Here is a 12946-nt window from a genome sequence, read left to right on the forward strand (position 1 = left end):
ATTTAACCTCCCCTCCTTCTCCCCTCTCCCTTCCCCCTCCCTTTTCCCCTCCCCCTTCCCCTCCCCCTCCCCCTCCCCCATTAGCTTTTTCCACTCAGCTCCTCCCCACCCTCTTCCTCTTGGCCTTCTCTTAGCACCCCTCGCCCCGTCCTTCTTCTTCCCCTCACCCACATTTAGCTGACCCTCCTCTCCCCGTTCAATCCTTCCCTTTATTCTTCCCATTCTCCCTTTATTCCCTTTCTCCCTTCCTTCCTTCCTTTATTTCTCCCTTTCTCCCTTCTTAACCCGTACCTCTCCCTACCCCGCATTTTTCCTTCCCCCATCCCCAACACCATTATTCTCTCTCTCTCTCTCTCTCTCTCTCTCTCTCTCTCTCTCTCTCTCTCTCTCTCTCTCTCTCTCTCTCTCTCTCTCTCTCTCTCCCCAGACACCTTCAGGGACCTGCGACCAATTTATGAGGCTCACTTAAAAGGGGAAATTGGAAATCTATCGAAGAAATGGCGGAAAGGAGAAGGAGAGGGAGGATGAGGTCGACGGCAGATGATGAGTGGTTAGAGAGAGAGGGGGGGGGGTTGAAGTATGAGAGAATAGTAGAATCGAAGGAATAGTGGGAAAGAGAAGGAGAGGGAAGATGAATACGACGGCAGATGATGAGAGAGAGAGAGAGGGTTGAAGTGTGAGAGAATAGTAGAATTGAAAGAAGAGTTAGAGAGAGAAAGAGAGGGAAGATGAAGACGACGGCAGATGATGATGATGATGATGAGAGAGAGAGAGAGAGTGAGTTACATAGATATACAGACCACACAGACCTTCCGGTCCCTACGAGGTGGTCCGGCCTTAATACTGATATGCCTTAATACTAATACAGTGCATAGGAGCAGGAGAAAAGGATAGCACAGCAGAGAGAGAGAGAGAGAGAGAGGTTGAGAAAGCGAAGATATACAGAAGAGGCAAAGACAGGAAGATATGAAAAGAAGATGACAGACAGGAAAACAAATACAGACAGAAAGGAAGACGGGCAGATAGACGCGAAGGCAGGAAGCAGAGAGGAAAGCGAAAGACAAAATTAAAGACAAGAACAAGCATACAAGGAGAAAGGCAAACGAGAAGACAGACAAGAAAGACAACACACAACTCAGCCTTCCATCATAATCTCAGTGTTCCCTGTGTCTCTTTTTCTCTTGGACAGATTATATTTTCTTCTGGCAAATATCAGGTTCTCAGATGTTGGGTGTGTTGAACCGACCCTGCCAATTCTTTTTGCTTTTCACAGTTGTTGACTTTGCACAAGGGCCTTATTCGTTCATGTGTGGGTGTATGGCTAGTGAAACTCTCTCTCTCTCTCTCTCTCTCTCTCTCTCTCTCTCTCTCTCTCTCTCTCTCTCTCTCTCTCTCTCTCTCTCTCATTCCTCTTCCTTCTCCCTTACCTTCCTCACTTCCCTTCACTCCACCTTTCCCCATTAAGAATATTTTCCCTCAACTTATCCATCCTCAACTGTCTATCTCTTCCTTTCTTTTCTCCCTCCTTCCCTCCTCCTTTCCTCCCCTCCCTCTCTCTCCCTCCTTCCCTCATTTCTCCCTCCATTCCTCCATTCTTTCCCTCCCTCTCCCCTTCCCAAAATCATCCTCCATGTTCAAGGAGTCATTACCTCTTGTTAGTTAAATTTTTACGCTCAATTTCACCACGCCAAGACCTTCCCCTCACACCTTCCCTCCTCCTCCTCTCTCTCCCTACTCCTACCCCCTCCTCCTCTCTCTCCCTACTCCTACCCCCTCCTCCTTCTCTACCCTTCCGTCTCCCTCCCCCTCCCCCAGCCCCTCTTTCCCTCCCCCATTTACTTCCCATCCCTCTCCCTACCTATTTGGACCATCCTTACCCCTCCAATTACCATCAGCGTTCTTGTCTTTACTTTTTTCCTCCTCCTCCTCCATCATTCTTCTTCTTCTTCTTCTTCTTCAGTCTTATTCCTTTCTTCTCTGTTCCCCCATTCTTTCTCATTCATTTTCCTTCATCCGCATCTTTTCTTCTTTTCATTTGTGTTTCCCTTCGCCATCGAAAGTTGGAGGTGGTTATGTACTCACTCCTCTTTTTCTGTTTGTCTTCAAGATATCTTAAAACGTTACCTATGGATTTCAATGACGTTTTGTTGATACGTGGGTCATGGTGTGAGAAAGATTCGTTTAGATTTTGGTGGTGATCTGAGTTGTCTGGTATATGCGTTCGCGGAGGTATGCGCCCTCTGAGTGGCTTAACTTGTTCTGTTTTTGCATTTTCATTTTTTCCTGTACTCCTTTTTCTTTCCGTCTTCCTTTCCCTTCTCCCTCTCCTTTCCGATCTCCCCCTTTTTTCCGTTCTTCCCCTCCTTTCCCTTCTCCCCCCTCTTTCTCTTCTCCCCCTCCTTTCCCTTCTCCCCTTCTTTCCCTTCTCCCCCTCCTTTCCCTTCTCCCCTTCTTTCCCTTCCCCAGCTTTCACCTTGTCCCCCTCCTTTCCCTTCTCTCCCTTCTCCCCCTCCTTTCACCTTCTCCCCCCTACGCTACCCAAGGAAGGGGAGACTAAATCAATGGTATTCTAAAACAGTCGCTTGTTATGGGTGGGGTGAGGGGAGAGGGAGGGGGGAGGAAGGGGGATTTGAAGTCTTAATGGAGGGATGGAGGGGAGAATTGGAGGGAACGAAGAAATTGGAGGGAAAAGTAAAGACGAAGGAGAGTGTGAGGAAGAGAGGGATTGATGAGCGAGGAGGAGGAGGAAGAGGAAGATAAAGAAACAGGGAGTGGAGGAAGAGAGAAAGTAAAGCAAGGAGAAAGAGAATTAAAGAAAGGATTTGGAGGGAAAAGTAAAGATAAAGAAAAGTTTGAGGAAGAGAAGGACTGATGGGCGAGGAGGAAGGAAGGTAGAGATACAGGGAATGGAGAAAGATGAAGATAAATAAGGGGAAATAAGAAATAAAGGAGGAACAGTAAAGAAAATGGTTAATCTTTTAATATTAATAAGGACAATAAGTTTTTAATAAAGAGGTTTGACAGTAGCCAGGGTAATAAATAAATAAATAAATAATGATGTAAATTTCCATAACTTTATTCTGATTGGCCCTGGATGTCCCTTAACACCCATTTCATAGCGATTTATTCAGTGTTCTATCTATCTATTGACTGACGCCTTAATCCCGAAAGGGGTGGCCACAAACAAATTGCCACCATGTCGCCCTGTCCCCCGCCATTTCACTGCCCTCCCCCCAGCTCACACCACCTCTCTCATATACTCTCCACTCCAACCCTTCACCTTGATAATCTTATATATATTACTGGTGAGAACTGTGGTGATGTGATATGCAAAATAAATCGCTAAGGAAGAGGTGTTAAGAATCCTCCTATGCTACCTACAGTATGGCCTTTGAGCCTGTATTCCTTATAATATTTTAAAATGGATATTACTCCCAAAGAAATATTGATATTGTGTTGTATTTCTCCTTGAATGTTATAAGAAGAAAAGTAAAGGAGGAAGAGAGCAAAGAATGAGAATAGTGATGAAGAATGAGAGGAGAGAGAGAGAATAGGAGAGGAAAAAGAGAGAGAAAGATGAGGAAAGAGAAAGAATGAGAGAGGAAAGAGAAAAAGAATGAGAGGAGAGAATGAAAGAATGAGAGAGGGTGTAGACTGAGAGGAGAGAAAGAGAGAAAGAATGGGAGAGGAAAGAGAGCTAGAAAGGGAGGAAAGAGGGAGAAAGAATGATAAGAAAAAGAGAGAAAGAATGGGAGAGCAAAGAGAGAGAAAGAATGAGAGGAAAGAGGGAGAAAGAATGAGAGGAAAGAGAGGGAGGGAGACGGAGAGAGAAAAAGAATCTAAAAGGGAAGGAGAGAGAAAAGTGGAGGAAAAAGATGTAGAGCAGGCAGAAGGAATGTGGGAGAAATTAAAGGAGAGAGAGAGAGAGGAATGCGATCTGAAGAAGAAAGAAAGCAAGAACAGGGAAGAAAGGAAAGACAAAAGACAAAGCGAAAGACAGCGGACAGTAAGAATTGCGAGGTAAAGCTGAGAAAAAGAAAGAGAAGGGAAAAGAGAAAGTAAAAAGAGAGCAAAGGCCAGAAAAACAAAAAGAGAGAAGCCTGTGACAGAGAGAGAGAGAGAGAGAGAGAGAGAGAGAGAGAGAGAGCGGTGGACGTTTGATAGAAGGGTCTGTTCTTCATGTCTGTCTCTATTTGATTCCCTGTCTATCTCTGTCTCCTGTCAGAGCTTCTCACTGTCTGTTCCACCCCTGTCTGTCTCCTGTCATTCTGTGCCTAATATCCTCTCTCCTCTGTCTCCTGTCAAAGCTTTCTGTCTGTTCCTCCTGTTTTTCTCTATCTAATATCATCCTGTCTCCTCTCTGTCTCCTATTAAAGCTTTCTGTCTCTTCCTCTTTATGTTTCTTTTCTGTTACTCTTCTCTCTGCATCTCCTCTGTTTAAAATCATGCCTCTTCTCTGTCTGTGTGTTTGGTTCTTCTCTCTATGTGTGTGTGTGTGTGTGTGTGTGTGTGTTCATTCTCACCCTCAACAGCTCTTTCTTTCCGTCTTAACACCATCACAAAAATGCCATTCACAACAGTCACCATAGCCACCTTCAGCAACAACACCGCCATCACCGCCACAATCACCACCAGCACAACAATCACCAACAGTACTGTCATTGCAATCACCATCATAACCGCAAAAATAACTATAAAATATCCAATAGTAATAAAAATGAAATCTGCAATCACAAAACATCCCACTTCCCACAACCACAGTACCTTACCACATCAACCACCACAACCACCACACACTCCACTCACCACCACCACCACCACCACCACCACCACCAGCCACACACTCCACCCATCACCACACACTCCCACCACCACCACCACACACTCCAGCCACCACCACCACCACCACACACTTCCACCACAACCACCACCACCACCACCACCACCATAGGCACTTCCATTAACTACAGACTATTACCTTCACCTGCTCTACCCTGGCATAGACCACAACTATTCTCTCTCTCTCTCTCTCTCTCTCTCTCTCATTACATACGTCCACAGAGATATTTCCATTGTACCCTCTATGCTACATGTACCATACTGGATACCATTATATACACCAGCCTCACCATCATCATCATCATCATCAACAGCAGCCCATTTTTGCTTCTACCCTACACCAGAAATCACCATCCTCTTCACCATGCCTTCCACCATTACCCCTACCAGCCTCACCATTACCTCCACCAACTTCACCATTACTGTTATAAGTATTACCATGATTTTGCCTCATTACGCTGCACCATTATCTCTCTCCAGTACCACACCAGCCTCACCATTACCTCCACCTACTTCACCATTACCTTGCTTCTCCGCACATTTACTGCTAAAAGTATTAACATGATCTTACACCATTACACTGCACCATTAACCCTCTCCATTACCCCACCAGCCTCACCATTACCCTCACCATTACCCGCCAGTATAGTGCCACCTGCCGCCACCAGAGGCCGCCACCGTAGTCGTGTGTAGTTCATAACTGGATCAGAATAATCAGAGGAGGCCTGCTAACTCAATGACAGACCCCCCCCCCTTTGCCCCCCTTACTTTCCCTCCTCCCCCTTCCCCTCCTCACCCTTCCTTACTTTCCCGCCCCCCTTCCCCTCCTGACCCCTCCTTTCTTTCCTTCCCCCTCGCCCTCCTTACTTTCCCTCCCCCTCCCCACCTCTCCTCACCCCTGTGTAATCCTGTGTAATCCTTACTTTCCCTCCCCCCCTCTTACTCCCTCCCCCTCCTCCTTCCCCCCCATCCTAATCTTACCCCTACTCTTCCCCGCTCCCTCAACCTCCCTTCCTTTTTCCTTTACTTTCCTTCCTTCCTCCTCTTTCACATTCCCTCAAGCCCCCTCGACCCCCAGCCCTACTTTCATGCCCCCCTTCCCCTCTGCTTGCCCCCCCTAAATCTTCCTCCCACCCCCTCCTAATCCCCCACTTCTCGAATACCTCTCACCTCCACGCCTGCCTTCCATAGGTTACTCCTCTTTTCACCCTTCCTTATGGGAGAGGAGAGGAGAGACTGATAAGGAGAGGAAGAAAGAAAGAAAAGGGGGAAGGGAGATGGGAAAGACAGAGAAAGAGAAGAGAAATGGGAAAGACAGAGAAACAGAAGGGAGATGGGAACGACAGAGAAAGAGAAGGGAGAGGGGAAAGAGAGAGAAAAGGAAGAGGAAGAGGAGGAAGGAAGAAAGGAAAATGTATGGGAAGATGAGAGAGAATAATGAAGAGGAAAAGGAGGAGGAAGGAATAATGGGAAGAGGAAAGAGGAAAATATAGAAATAAAGGCGAAGGAGTAGGAAGGAAAAATGAAGAAGGAAGAGAAAATGGAGGAGGAAGAGGTAAAGAGGAAGAAGGAAGAGGAAATGGGGGAGGAAGAAATAAAAAAAGGGGGGGGAAGAAGAGGGAGCCTGAGAAATCGAGAAGACAAAGGCTGAAATTGTCTTCGGGTAAGGCGACTCCGTAACACCTCCTCCTAAGCGATTTATTTCTGGATATGAGTAGATGATAGCCTTTTGTATGTTACGTATGCAGAGTATGGCGATATTGGAAGGATTTGTGTAGCATGCATAGAAGAGGACAGTCATGTGGAATAAAATAAATCGGTTAGGAAAGGTGTTAGGGAGGTTCTTTAACCAACGAGAAGTAGATGGTAGATTCCCATGCTAATTCCCGTCTACTTCTACAGACTGAGCTCTATACAACGTGAAATTTCTGTCATTCACTTTACTAATAAGGCAGACACACCACCATTTCTTTATTCGATTTTCCTTTTTTCCTTGCTCTTTCTCCTCCTCCATCTCCATTATTTCCGATTTCCTTCATGACAGAGAGCAGTAGGTCGAAGGGGAGGATCAAAAAAATAAAAATAATAATTACGTGACGGCCTTTCCTTTCCTTTTCTTCCTCTTCTCTCCTGTCCTTTCCCCATCCCATCCCATCCCACCTCGTTCTATCCCATCCCATCCCACCTCGTTCTATCCCATCCCATCCCATCCCACCCCACCCCATCCCATTCCACCCCACCCCATCTCATCCCATCCCATCTCGTCTCATCCCACTCCACCACACCACACCCCGTCCCATCCCATCCCACCCCACCCCGTTCCATCCCACCCCACCCCACTCCGTCCCATCCCACCCCACCCCATCCCAAACTTCATGCCGCGTCCCTCCCACCGAACCTGCTGACTGAACCATAGGCGAGTCCAAGTTTCTGTGGGTTCATTAAATTGGCGAGAGAGAGAGAGAGAGAGAGAGAGAGAGGAACAGAATCGTCGAGAGATGGCAGAAATAAAGTACTTAAGAATCTCAATAATTTCTCACGATTTGAAAAGGTTAATAGACTTTTTTTTTTTGCCCTAAGATAACAAGGACTCGTTAGCTAAAAGAGAAAAAAAGATTAATGGATAGGTAGATAGATAAATAAATAAATGAGATAGATGCATAGATAGATAAATAAATAAATAAATAAAAATCAGTTGTTACGAACATTAAAATTGGAAAGTTATCTCAAAATTCGAAATCATTATTGGATACAAGGACTGAAAAAAACGAAAGAAAAATACATATATATCACATTTTTTTAAGAATTAGTTGAAGCTTCATTATTTTCCTTTTTTTCCATTTTTTCTTTTTTCTTTTTTCCAAAGTAAGATTTCCGCTGAGTGGACCATAGGCGACTCGAAGTTTGTGTGGGTTTATTAAATTGGCCACACAGCGAGAGAGACCGCTAGAGAGGAAGGGGAGACGAGAGGAAGAGGAGGAAGATAGGGAGGAGGAGAGGAAGAGGAAGAAGATAGGAAGGAGGAGAATGATGATGATAATTGATGATGATGAAAAAGAGGAGGAGGAGGAGGTAGATAATGAGGAGGAGGAGTAGGAAAAAGAAGAAAAAAGAGGATGAAGAAGGATGAGGAGAGGAAAAGGAAGAAGATAGGGACGAGGAGAATGATGATGATGAAGAAAAAGGGGAGGAGGAGGAAGATGAAAAGGAGGAGGAGGAGGAGGAGGAAGAAGAAGAAGAAAGAGGATTAAAAAGGATGAGGAGAGGAAGAGGAAGAAGATAGGGAGGAGGAGAATGATGATGATGATTGATGATGATGAAAAAGAGGAGGAGAAGGAACATGAGGAGGAGGAAGAAGAAGAAAGGAGGAAGAAGGATGGGGAGGACGAAGAGGAGAAAAAAGTGATGGAGTGGGAGAAGACTTGGAGGAGGAAGAGGAGATGGAAGAGGAGGAGGTGATGAAGGGAGGGAGGAAGAGGAGGAGGAAGTGATAAGGTGGGGGAGGAGGAGAAGGAGGAAGCGATGAATGGAAGAGGAGGAGGAAGTGATGAAGTGAGGGAGGAGGAGGACGAGGAGTTCCGGCGAGTTGGATAGTGACTGTGACAAGGGGGAATTAGTTCAGATATTGCCCTGGTAATATCACTTCAGATCCCTTTACTGTTATTATTTTATTCCATTTAACTCCCTAGGATATTATAACTCCTTTACTAACATTATTTTATTATTCCATGTAACTCCCTAGGAAATTAGCCCATAACTTTTACTAAATATTATTATTTTATTCCATGTAACTCCCTAGGAAATTATTTATTAGAGAGAGAATCCCTGCCCTACTTAATGAAAGAGTTGGAAGCTGTATAAGATCTTTCGGTGGGAACAAGAATAAGGGAGATCATTTTTCCCACGTCCTGGAGTATTTTGAGCTTCAGTGGTTGATGCGACAAGTCTGGCGAGTTAGGCAGGTAATAAGAACAAAAATAAAGGAGTCATCAAGTTAGGACGGTAATAAAAACAATAAAAATAAAGGCGTGATCAAGTTGAAAAGGTAATTAGGACAAAGTAAAGACATCACCGACTTGGAAAGGCAATGAGAAGATAATAAAGGAGTAATCGAGCTAGTAGGGTAGTAAGAACAAAAATAAAGGAGTCATCGTAATAAATGGATCAAATTGACTAAACCAGCCACAGTCAGAGGGTTAAGTACCGTGCAATAACCCCGAATCACGGCAGTTAGAGGTCAGTGAATGCTTGTTGATGTAGTTCCAGTTGCTGACGAGTGGAGTTCACATCAACAACTGTAATTCGTACCACAAACTCGCAAAATTACTTATGCTGAATTTTCTCCAGTAACTGCAGTGAGGGGGAGACCGAGGATGAGATGGAGGGGTGGAGTGAAGAGGGATATGAGAGAGGGGGGAAGGGTTATGTTAGTGGGGAGGGCCGCGAAGTGGCAGGGGACAGGGCGACATGAAGGCGACTTGTTTGTGGCCACCCCTTACGGGATTAAGGCGTCTGGCCATAGATAGATAGAGAGAGAGAGAGAGAGAGAGAGAGAGAGAGATTGACAGATTGATGGAACTGCGATTTGATGTCCCTGTGGTCTGGTGGTAAGAGGTTTGGGTTGGAGAAGGGGGAGGAGTAACGCGCAGTGGTTCGAATCCAAGAGGTGGCTTCAAGGTTCTTTCCGTCATACAAACATTTCAAGAGATGTACCATGGTCTCCTGGGGCGTAAGTGATCTGGATAAGCAGTAGCCTAGTTTCACCCGCTCTTTTCTCTGGGCTAAAATGGGCAGCAAAGGATTAACACCTTAGATTGCAGAGAAGGGTACCTGGTATGGGACTGACTATCACTGTTTATATATTAAGGAAGGGAGAGAGTCAGTGAGAAATCCTGTACTATCTTTTCCCTGTCCATCTTACTACAGAAACTTAGTAATGAGAAAAAAAAAATACGACGGAAAATATGAAAGAGAAATGTGAAGGAAATGAGTTACGAAATGAATGGAGAGTTCCTTTACTTCGCTCTCCTTGTCTTTGCTAAAACAGATCATAATTACGACATATAATTAAGCGTAAGATTACCAGTGAATATGCGTGAACAAGAGACGTGGAATAATTTATAACTCCTTGCCCTTACCCTCCTGGGAAAAAAAAAAAGTTAAAGTACAGAAATAACTAGGCACAAGTTTTACCTGAGAATCAATTATTTGGATATTGGAAATGGCAGGGCAGGCAGATGGTGGGACAGACAGATGGTGGCACAGGGAGATGGTGGCACAGGCAGGTGGTGGTACAGGGAGATTGTGGCACAGAGATGGTGACACAGGGAGACGGTGACACAGGGAGACGGTGGCACAGGGAGACGATGACACAGGGAGACGGTGACACAGGGAGATGGTGGCACTGAGAGACGGTGACACAGGGAGATGGTGGCACAGGGAGAGGCGCCATCAGTGCCATCGTGGTAGGCTATTTCCCCAGTACTTTGAGAGGTGAAACTGCCACCATTAGAGCAAACAGTCAGTGCCATTTGTGAGCGAGTGGCACTTGTTGGAAGTTGCTTGGGGAAGGGTAGTAGTTGGGTAATATAATCCATTCACTTTAACTTGGCCCAGATTCTCGTCCATTTGCTTCTTATATCTTTCAGCTCACCGGCAGAAAAATATTGTTCCTCTACTTTCTGTTTCACCTCCTCGTGATTAGCATCATATTCTAGAGTTAATCAGTTGTTATAACTCAGCATTAAAGATGGAGGGATGGCAATTTTAGGCAAAGGTAAAGTTAACGGGGTATAGTTTAGTGCCATAAGTGACCTGCGTGTGAAGGAGAGTGCCATGAGGTGCAGAGAAGGTAGTGCCACATGATACAGAGAGAGTGCCAGAAATAGAGTGCCAGGAACAGAGGACAGTGCCAGAAATATAGAAGGGTGTCAGAGATAGCGTGGACAGTGCCAGAAAAGTAGAAGAGTGAGAGAGATAGAGAACAGTGCCAGAAATATAGAAAAGTGCCAGAGATAGAGAACACAGTGCCAGAGACATAGGAGAGTGTCAGAGATCGAGAGGACAGTGCCTCGAGACAGAGGACAGTGCTACGAGATAATAGAGGACTGCCAGAAATATAGGGGACAGTGCCACGAGACAGAGAGAGGATAGTGCCACAAAATATGGGTGGGGTAAGCTAGTAAAAAAAAAAAATTAGGAAAGTGCCAGGGATGTAGTGAAGACATTGCCGGATGGAGAGAGAGAGAGAGAGAGAGAATAGGAGTGCCACAGTCTGGATCCCGTGGCTCCTGATGGCGGTCAATAGCTGGCACTCCCGCGATCCCCTGTGGTCGGTAATTGGCACCCTCCTCCCCCCTTCTCTCTCTCTCTGTCTCTCTCTCTCTCTCTCTCTCTCTCTCTCTCTCTCTCTCTCTCTCTCTCTCTCTCTCTCTCTCCATATTTATCGCCCGCTTTTAGCAAGGCGAAGCGATATACTTTTTGTCGGTTTGTGTCTGTGTGATTATGCATCTGTTCCCAAATTATCTCGAAAAGTTGTGGACGAATTATCACCAAACCATCAGGAAATAGCAGCTCTGTGGAAGTGTAGAAGTGTGTTATTTTTGGTGAGGAGTTGAGAAAAGACGACGTAATGCAAGCCGCCATATGTTTTATTTATATGGAGTGGCTTTTTGTGAAACGCGGTGACAGAATTCCGGAGAGTTTTGCAAATATTCTTCAGATTTGTTTTGTAGGAAGCTTGTACCTTAGCCAACAACATATTTTGGCGGGCGATTAGCATTCATCCCCTGAATATTTTTGTTTAATATCATTCTCATGTTTCTCACCTTTATTCCTCTTAAAATTTTTGCCTCCTTGCACTGCCAGCCCTAACATATCTTCTTCCTGAGTCATATATCTAGTGGAGTGAGGGGGGGAGAGTGAGAGGGGTGAGGGGGTGAAGAGGAATGAGGGAGAGGGGAAAGGGGGGTGTTTAGGAGTGACTCTGGTGCTAAATTAAAATAAAGGCAGGGGGGAGGGGAGATAAGAGGGAAAGTGGAGGGGAGGAAAGGAGGGAAGATAAGTGAGAGAAGGAGAAGTGGAGGAGGGGGAGAGAGAAGGAGAACTAGACGAGGGGAGGCAAAGTAGAGGAGAGGAAGAGAGGGGAGAATGGGAAAGTTGGGAAGGAAGAGGGGGAAGGGGAGAGATAAGATGAAAAAGGAGGGAGAGAGAGAGAGTGAGAGAGAGAGAGAGAGAGAGAGACTCATATTTCTCCTCCTTGAGCTTATTTGACACATCACGCGCATTAGACTCTCGAGAAAAGTGTATTGCAATGAAGAGAGAATATTTTAGTGCTGCTTTTCATGCATTCTCATACAGTGTTAAAGAAAAGCTTCTGTGTATCAGGGGAGGTGTGGTAGTGGGTGGTGTAGCGGTGTGGTGTGAGGTAGAGGGTGTTGTGGTAGTGGGTGGTGTGTAGCGGTGTGTGGTATGGCAGTGGATTGTGTGGTGTGAGGTAGTGGGTTGTGTAGCGGTGTGTGGTAGTGGGTGGTGTATGGTAGTGGGTGGTAGTGTGTGGTGTGGCAGTTTATTAATGTTTGATGTGGTGTGTGGTATGGATAACGGTGAGGCAGTGTGTGTGGTGTCGCGGGATGTGGTGTAGCGGTGTGTGGTGTGGTAGCTTGATGTTTGACGGTATGAAATGTGTGCTAAGGACTGCAGTGTGTGATGTGACAGGGTATGGTGTGACTGCGTGTGTGGTACAACAGTTTGTAGTTTGGCAGTGTGATGTGTAACAGTGTGTGGTGTGGCAGTGTGATGTGTAGCAATGTGTGGTGTGGCAGTGTGGTTTGTAGCAGTATGTGGTGTGCCAGTGTGGTGTGTAGCAGTATGTGGTGGGGCAGTGTGATGTGTAGCAGTATGTGGTGTGGCAGTGTGGTGTGTAGCAGTATGTGGTATGGCAGTGTGGTGTGTATGAAGTTTGGCAGTGATGGGCAGGGTGGTGTGAGGGAGGGAGAGAGGGTCACTGAATTAACACTTTCCTGATTACTATGAGATGTGAGTTGTGTGCAGGTGCGACGGTGAGGTACAGTGAGAAATATAGTGTGTTGTATGACTGTGAAGTAGT

Source organism: Coenobita brevimanus, chromosome 20 (assembly GCF_032717465.1).
Source record: "Coenobita brevimanus isolate Jiangsu-jjx chromosome 20, ASM3271746v2, whole genome shotgun sequence".
Taxonomy (NCBI): domain Eukaryota; kingdom Metazoa; phylum Arthropoda; class Malacostraca; order Decapoda; family Coenobitidae; genus Coenobita; species Coenobita brevimanus.